Source organism: Emydura macquarii, unplaced genomic scaffold, assembly GCF_026122565.2.
Source record: "Emydura macquarii macquarii isolate MOO-44397 ecotype Brisbane River unplaced genomic scaffold, CSIRO-AGI_Emac_v2 contig_374, whole genome shotgun sequence".
NCBI classification, from domain to species: Eukaryota; Metazoa; Chordata; order Testudines; family Chelidae; genus Emydura; species Emydura macquarii.
Window position 1 is genome coordinate 5774500 of NW_027130511.1, and position 8013 is coordinate 5782512.

The window sequence follows — 8013 nt, forward strand, 5'->3', positions numbered from 1 at the left end:
TGGCGTTTTTGGCACTCCTGTTCCCAACAGAAACAGGAGCGAAGTGGGAGTTGGATCCCAGGACACCTTTAGTTGCTTTCCAAATACGACTGAAATTTTCAAACCTCAAAGGCTTGTGTTGGGAGGGGCGGTGGCGTAGGAGGATCAGGGCAGGTTTTCATTCAAGCCGGTTTGCCCATCCCTAGCATGGTAATATTTTGGTCTCTCCATTGTACAGTATTTATTGTTTGTGGTGGTCGCAGTCCCTTAAGAAATGGGAAAGTAATGCTGGTGAATGGGGCTGCGCTATTGAGCTGTGTTGTGTATATGAACTGAGCACAGAGGCTTTACCAAAAGAGAAGTGATAGTGTGGACATCTCGTACCAATAAAATTTATTGTTAACACGCTGCAAGCGTGTTTGTTTGGTCTGTGATGGTGTACGGCCCAGGATATACGATGCAAAGGGTTTTGTTCTCTTTGGACTTCTGAGTATGGGGCTGCAGCTTCATGTGTGCAGAGCTGGATCCTGGCTTAATTGGGAACACCCACACTGATTTTAAAACTGGCTTTTGGCACTGAGTTTTAGAAATCTCCCACTGCCCCTTCTCATCCCTCCCAAGGACTCAGAAGGGACTGAGGAGAACTGGTTAGGGAAAATGAACCAAGCAGAGCCAGTGTAGCCCAGTAGATAAGATACCAGACTGGGGGTAAGACGACCTCTCTTCTGATCCTGGCTCTGCTCTAACACAACTAATAAGAAGAGTGACACATGCTGCTTCCCCCCCCCCTCCCCCCCGCGCTGGGTCTGAATGAGCAGGGCTGGAAGGTGAAGTGACTGTTGTGTGCCAGAGGAAAAGTGCTTTGAATGAGGCGCTCTCCCAATAGCATTACTATTAACAAAGTGGCAAACGAGATCTCTGAGGCCACAGCCTGCTGTCAGCAAGGGAAGTCAACCAGGGCCAGGCCCCTGCAATGGAGGAACAATCTACCCCCTAAGAGGGGACCATCAGGGTCAGTTTTTGTGAAGGCTCGCTATCAGTGAGATCTTTGAACTCTGCTTTCCAAGCCCGTGTGTGTGTGTCTATGGATGCTTCTATACCACACCCAGCCTGGAGGTATCTGACCGCATTACCAATCATGTATGGTGAGGCTGCTTTGAGCAGGTGTGAACATGGGAGAGTAAAGCCATCTCCACCCCAATGGGGAAACTACCTCTGAAAAGAGCTTTCAGACTGCAACCTCCACATCCGAATGCCAGAGAATTTGCCAAGCCTTCCAGCGGTCTCAGCGCTTTATATTGTTACTAATAAGCATGAATTCTGAAGGTTTCCAAGGCCTAGCTATTTCCAGCTGTTTTCTCTCTTACCCCACCTCCCCTTTTTTTTTTGCTGGCTGCACATCTGTCAAGGTTTATCTGCTTTTCCCACATGTGGCTCCACTCCACATCTGCTTGGCGCCATGGTTGACCCCTGACTGAGGAGGAGCAGGCGGCCTCTGTCAGTAAATGACGCTGTGTCATTTAGAGTGCCCCGCTGTTTTCCTGCAATAATGAAGTACATGGACCCCAGTGCAGGGGCCTTGATCCCAGCTGTGCAGAGAAAGAGCAGTGGCGAGAAGTTACTCTCACTGCAATGTGGCAACCAGGCGTTATCACTGTTTATGATTTGTGGCAGTGTCTAGCGGACCCAACCAAGTTCAAGGCCTCCTTGTGGTAGGAAAGAGCCCCTGCCCCAGGAAGTGTACAATCTAAAGTAAACAAAGGGTGGGAGACGGGAAGTACTATTATCCCCATTTTATAGCTGGAGAATGGAGGCACAGAGAGACTAAATAATTTACCTATGGTCCCATAGCAAGGCTGTGGCAGAGCTGAAAATTGACCCAGAGCTGAGTCCCATTCCATTGTCTTAACCACAAAACCATCCTCCCTCCAGAGGTAAGGCCTGGTTGATTTGCCCCGTCTTGATTTACCCTGCTTGCCAGGAATGCATGGATCTCAGCTTTACCATTTCACTGTGGGCTCATCTCCAATGCGTGGGGCTGAATTGGCTTGCACAAGCTGCTGTGCCCAGAATTTGATGGGCACAATGGTCTCAGCATGTGCTTGCTTGCATGATGTTCCTTCAGCCTTAAAAATGGGTGGGGAGTGGACAGGTGGCAGTGCTATAGGCCTGGGTCTATGAGCAAAGTTTTCAGAGGAAAACCTTATGGGGGCATCTGCCCTGGAACCAGGGAGGCCTAGAGCAGCAAAGATGCCAGTGAAGGAATGTGCGTTTTCATGAGTGTATTCATGACAGCGGGGACCCTGCAAATTGTTCCCACAGCTCCCACCTCAAAGACAAGAAAACACAAGAAATAAAACCCAGCTGGGTCCAATGACCCAGACAAAACCAGCTGCTCTGGCAACAGAAGGGAAAGGAAAATAGCCAGAAAAAGTGTGGCCAAAGTATACAACGTTGAGCTGAACCAGAAAGCCTGGCCCTTGAACCTTGAAGTGACAAAGGGCAAGAGATGCTCAGCAAAGCTCCTTGGGCCTAGTGTTGTACTTAGGGGGTTGTACATTACGCAGAAACTTGCTAGTTCCAGGCAGAATTCAGTAGCAATTTCTTTTTGGCCAGCAGAGAGACCCCAAGTTTTCACTTGGCAGTGTGTGACACAGGTCATGGCAGCTCCCCCAGGGGTCGTAGTGGTGAGAGTCTCATCCAGCAGCCGACCTCTACATGTAAGTGACACTTCCTCCGTGACCTTCTAGCAGCAGGGCACAGTGCTGATGGTGTTGGGGAAGGGGAGCCAGGGACTTGGTTTGATTGACTAGTGCTAACTCCAGCCCTGTCCATTGCAATGCTCAGCGCCTCACTGCCCTCCTCTGCTCAGGCTCTCTCCTTTCTGCCCAGCCTTGCTTTCCATCTGGCCCCCTTTCAGCAAACTTTCACTTCCACAGGGCCATCGGCTCCTCTGGGAGCCGAGCTGCAGCTGTGGGGGAGTGACATTAGAGGTCACGCTGTGTCACGGTGCCCAGGGCCCTGCAGGCCGTGCTCTGGGCCCAGTACCTGGAGGGAAACGCGCCCCCTCCAGCAGGCAAGCTCCATGGCTGCGGCGGGAAGTGGAATCGCTCTCCAGCCCCTACGAAGTAGCAGACAGCTGCCCCTCGGAGCTGTGTGCAAAGACCCCAGCTGGTTGAGCAATGCCCTGCTCCGTTCCAGGCCTCTGAGAGCATCTCAGCTATTCTTTTCTCGCTGCGCTGTAACACAGCAGCGGGAATCCTGGCCTCACAACGGCCCCCGCACAGCTCAACTGTAGAGCCAGGACAGCCCCGAGCTGGAGGCATGTCCAAAGCAAATCTGTCAGTGAGAGGCACTCAGCCACGCGGCTCCCCTTCAGGTAAAAATGCACAGCACTCTCCAGCTGGAGCAGCCCAGGGACACCAGCCAGGGGCTGGGAACGGCCAGCGTCGGGTTTCAAGGCTCTGAGTGAAGCTACAAAGCAAGATACAGCTGCTGGGAATGTTTTTTTTAAGTAATAGGCTGCTGGTGAAGAGTCTGATGACAGGCTCAGCAGCCCCAGCCCTCTCCCCAGAGCAGGTACGGCTCTGGCAGCTGCCCCTCTCCTGCCACAGGGCCTCACCTCAGGCCTGTGGGGACCAGAAGCAATAATCCGTGTCTGTTTTAAATTAGCCAGTGGCTGAAATCCTCTGTCTACAGGAACAGGTACAGCCTGGCCCGCACTCCCAGCCCTATCAGTGTCGCCCAGCCCTGCCCTGGAGGGGCCCCCCCGGACTCCAGGGCACACAGCCTGTGGCCTCGCTGCAGGGAGTTGTGGTTTGCGTGGGGGGGAGGATTGGGTGTGAGAATGCCCCAGCTTATTTTCCAGAGGGGCCATCAGACAAGAACCACTCAGCCCTGGGTGCCCTGGGCTGGCTTCATACCAGTGACCGTGCGGTGAGACACTCCATTTCCCTCACACAAATGTGTTTTCAGGCTCTCATGGCAGCTAACCATAAGACCGGCCCTGCTGGGTCAGACCAATGGTCCCTTTAGGTCAGTATCCTGTCTTTGACAGTGGCTAGCGCGTCTTCATAGCTGCAGCCATAGCCAGGCTGTGTGGTAAATGCAGCTGGAGCTCATCTGGGTGGATAGCTGTGTGAGCAGAGCCTCGGGGATGAAGGGCTGTCCGCTCCTTCTGGCTTCACCCTGTGTCTTCTTTTGCCCCTACAGCCATCTGAGGAACCACAGTCCCAACACCAACCTTGGGCACAGGCACCTTTTTCCCTCCACTTGACCCTTCCCCCACAGGTAACATCTCTGAGCCTGCCTAGTAGCTGTGTGGGGGTGCTCTTGACCAACTTCAGTGTTGCCCCCCCCCTCAAGACCAGCCTGCTTCTACTTGTGTGTGTGGCAGCATTGCCCCAGCCAGGTGCAGGAGCCATGTGCAGCTGCAGATCATTCCCCCATCCCCGTGCCTGCGCCTGGCCGGGAGGGACGAGTGATGCTCTGCGACAGCGAGGCAGGGACAGCGAGGACCACAGGTGAGAGCAGTGGGGTGAGAGGCAGCAGCTAGGGGCTGCTTCCAACTCCCCAAAGCCCTAAAAAAGCTGCAGCTTCCAGTCTGCAGGCACGTTGCCTATCCCACATGGCTTTAAAATTCAGTGGCACTGAGAGACGTTTCCTTCTGCAAGCCGCTTAGCACTGGGGAAGACAGGGACAGGCTGTGGGGTTTTCTCCCCCCAACCCCCGCATTCTCAGCTGTTACTTTACTGCAGGCACAGAGCCCTGATGAGCTGAAGGGGGGTCTTAAGTAAGCCTGTCAGGCCCCGCACATGGGCGGGGGGGAAGGGTACACTTTACTGGGGCCCGGAGGCCCTGGGGGGCCCAGCACAGGCTGAAAGCCTCCATTATGGGAGGAGGCCTGTGTTAAAAGTTTGTACTGGGTCTGAAAAAATTATGCTTGGGCCCTGCCCCCTGTTAAGGGAGCTGGTCCAAAGCTAAATTTCTAGCCCTTTTCCTTGCAAAGAGCCTCAGAAACCGTAACTGCTCTAGGTGAAAGGAACAAGCAGCTGAGCTGCATTTCGCAGGAGGCTGGGGAGACCTTGGGATTCCCCCAGTTTGGCATATAGTGAGTTCAGCTTGACATGTAGTGCAGGAGTTCAAGCTCTAGCCTCAGCCCAGCCCAGCCCATGAATCCAGGGAACCAAGGACCCCTACAGCAGAGGAACTGGTTGCATAGGGTTGTGTGGGAGCTGCTTCTCAAGGCTGAGGCTGGCTCTGAGCGGGGTGCTGCTCACCTGGGCAGGCGCCCCTTCCGTGTGCATGCCCAACATTGCAGAAGCAGCTGATGCAAGTGAGACTTACCATCTGTGTCCCCCACCAGTGCTGCTAGGAGCAATGGGGACGCACACACCTGCCCATTGTGCCTGCAGCACACCAGGAGGGGGCGCTGAGCTGCTGCTGCACTGAGTGGTGTTCTGCTCCCTGCAGGCACCTAGGCTGGAGTTTGAAGAGCTAGACTGGATGGGAGCCAAGCGAGACATTCACCTTACACCCCCCCCCCCCCCCCCGAGAACTTGCTGTCTCTTCTGACCCACCCCGTCAGCAACCCAGGCCCCAGCCCAACACGCAGCCTTCACTCAAAGGCAGAGGCTGCAGTCTGACTCGTCCATCAGCCACCAGCAGGGCCCACAAGACATACCTCTCCCCACTGCGATTGCTGTGCGGAACAGCCGCTGGCAGGGGTAAGCGTGGCGGGGTGGGGGAGGGACAAGGAGTGGTTCCCACAGGGAAGGCCATGGCTGTTGCCCACTGAGGGGGAGAATGTTTGGCCAGAGCCTCTCCCGTCTCCCCTTTCTAGGAGTGACACACCTGAGCCTCCATCCATGAAGCCAGAACTGAGCCTCAAGTGGAGGGGAGAGCCCGTAGCTGTGATGCCTCCATGCAGTTGGCTCTGAAAGGGTGGTGAGTACAGCACTAAGTGGTGTTACATGAGCAGGTTTAGGGCTAGTTCTTAGGATTTTACCCTAAACCCTGCTAGCTAGACCTGAGAACGCCTGGACAGGTGAAACATTCAGGCTGGAAGGGCAGCAAAACCCCCTTCATTTTTCTTGGGGCTAATCTCTGAATCACTTAAAGCGATGGTGGCAGCATTCACCTCCGCCTGACCACCACACCATGACTGGGGTGCTGAGCTTGCAATTCTTCAGGGGTATTTGGGGGACAGCTCCGGGCCTTTGTAGGATGGTGGCTTCTGTGACTGCCAGCGAAGACCTGTAATCACAGAAAGGAAATAAACTTGAGGCTAGGCAAGCCTCAGGCAGAGCAATCAGCCTTCATTGTTCCCCTGAGGATTGTGGGCTGCACCCCAGGAGGTACCGCTGAGGCGGGCAGTAACAACCATCCACATAGAACGCTAAGCCTTAAAAACCTCTCCCTGGACCAGCGAGGCCACTGGAGTTTTCCATAATTAATGGCCTCCTGTGCTGAGCTGAAATAAGGATCTCAGGCACCTTTTAGGCCCTGATGTTTATATCGAATCATTGTCCAAAAATGCCCTTAGTTGTCTGTATGCCGAGTGAAGGGCTGCCCCATGAGCTGTGTTTGCGCATTGGCATTACACTGACTGTTTTGTTTCTGATAGGGTTTAATATAATCTAGTATGCCTGGGAAAATCCCCACAAAGAATGACAGCATCTGCAAATGGGAAGATGCAAATTTAACCTGATCCCATTCACAGCAATAACTTATTCAGTGACCTAGGCTCCTTTCAGATCCCTTGACACTTCCAAGCAGGGCCTGGGGCTCATCATTGGCCCCTGCCCTGCTCCACCTGTGGCAGTGTTCCTGTGTTTAAATGAACAATTGTGTTGCTTTGGCTGAGTGCAATTGCTCAGACTGTGCCCAGGCAGGAAACTTTGCAGCTGTGCACTTAGTCCTCCTAAGATGCCTCTGAACAAGACACTCTGCTTCCATGGTCTTCCGGCTTGTGGGCTGCTGGCTGCCTGTTCCACAGGTGTCATCTAGGGGCCATTCTGTTATGGCAGTAGCAGGATTCCCAAAGCAAACTGGGGTTTGTGAAGAAGAGGGCAATTAAAATTCCACTGGAGCTGTTGTCCTCCTCTTCTCCCCCCACTTCCTAACCCTGCAGTGGCAGGTGATTAGAACAGCCTGCCTTATGCTGCTCCATATCCAGCTGTTATGATCAAATCCCACTTTATTGGTGGCAGTGCTGCCACCCCGTGGTGCATACCTAACACAGCCCAAATGATTGCCTAGGTATCCCATGTGTCAGAGCAGATATTAGGGTTTACCTTGAGGCTATGATCTGATGGAGTCAACTTGCTGAATATTGTAGCATTATCACTTTCCTCCCGTCACAGGTTCTGCCCATGAATTGCCCTGTTGCTATTGGAGGGACCTGCTAGTGTCAGCCTGTTACAATCTGTTGTCAACAGCACTGTCTTGGAAAATGTAAGTCACCCCTTTATGCATTGTTTTAGACCAAGACAGACTAGGCTGCACAAGGGGATCAGTGCATGATACAGATCAGTGGCACAACCTCCTCTTGAATTTTGTGCTTGCGTGCCCAAGACAAAAGGGGTAGCCGAAATGATCAAAGGAAGAGACAAGTTATTGTAGGAAGGAGACCTAGAGGGGCAGTCACATTACACACTAATGCAGGCTTGTGTTTAGAATCTAATGCAGAGGCAGAAGCTGCTTAATATGAGAAGCAAGATCCAAACTGCCACCAGCAGGAATAAAAGTTCCCTCCCCCTGCTAGTATTGCATGACTGCGCACGAGGCCATTGATTACACATGCCTCTGCCAGAGCTCAGGAAGCATGGAGCAAGGCTCTCGGTTCCTTCCAAGTCACTGGGGGTTAGGGTTGGCAATGGGTGATGTATGGGAGAAGCTCACCCTGCTGAGGGAAAAAGAAGCTTGTTACCTGAACGGTTAAACTGGCATCTTCACTCAACGCTCACCTTGCTTTATGTAACAACAAAATTAAGGCATTTGCTACAGAGGGGTATTTCCAGGCTCTACCGGGGG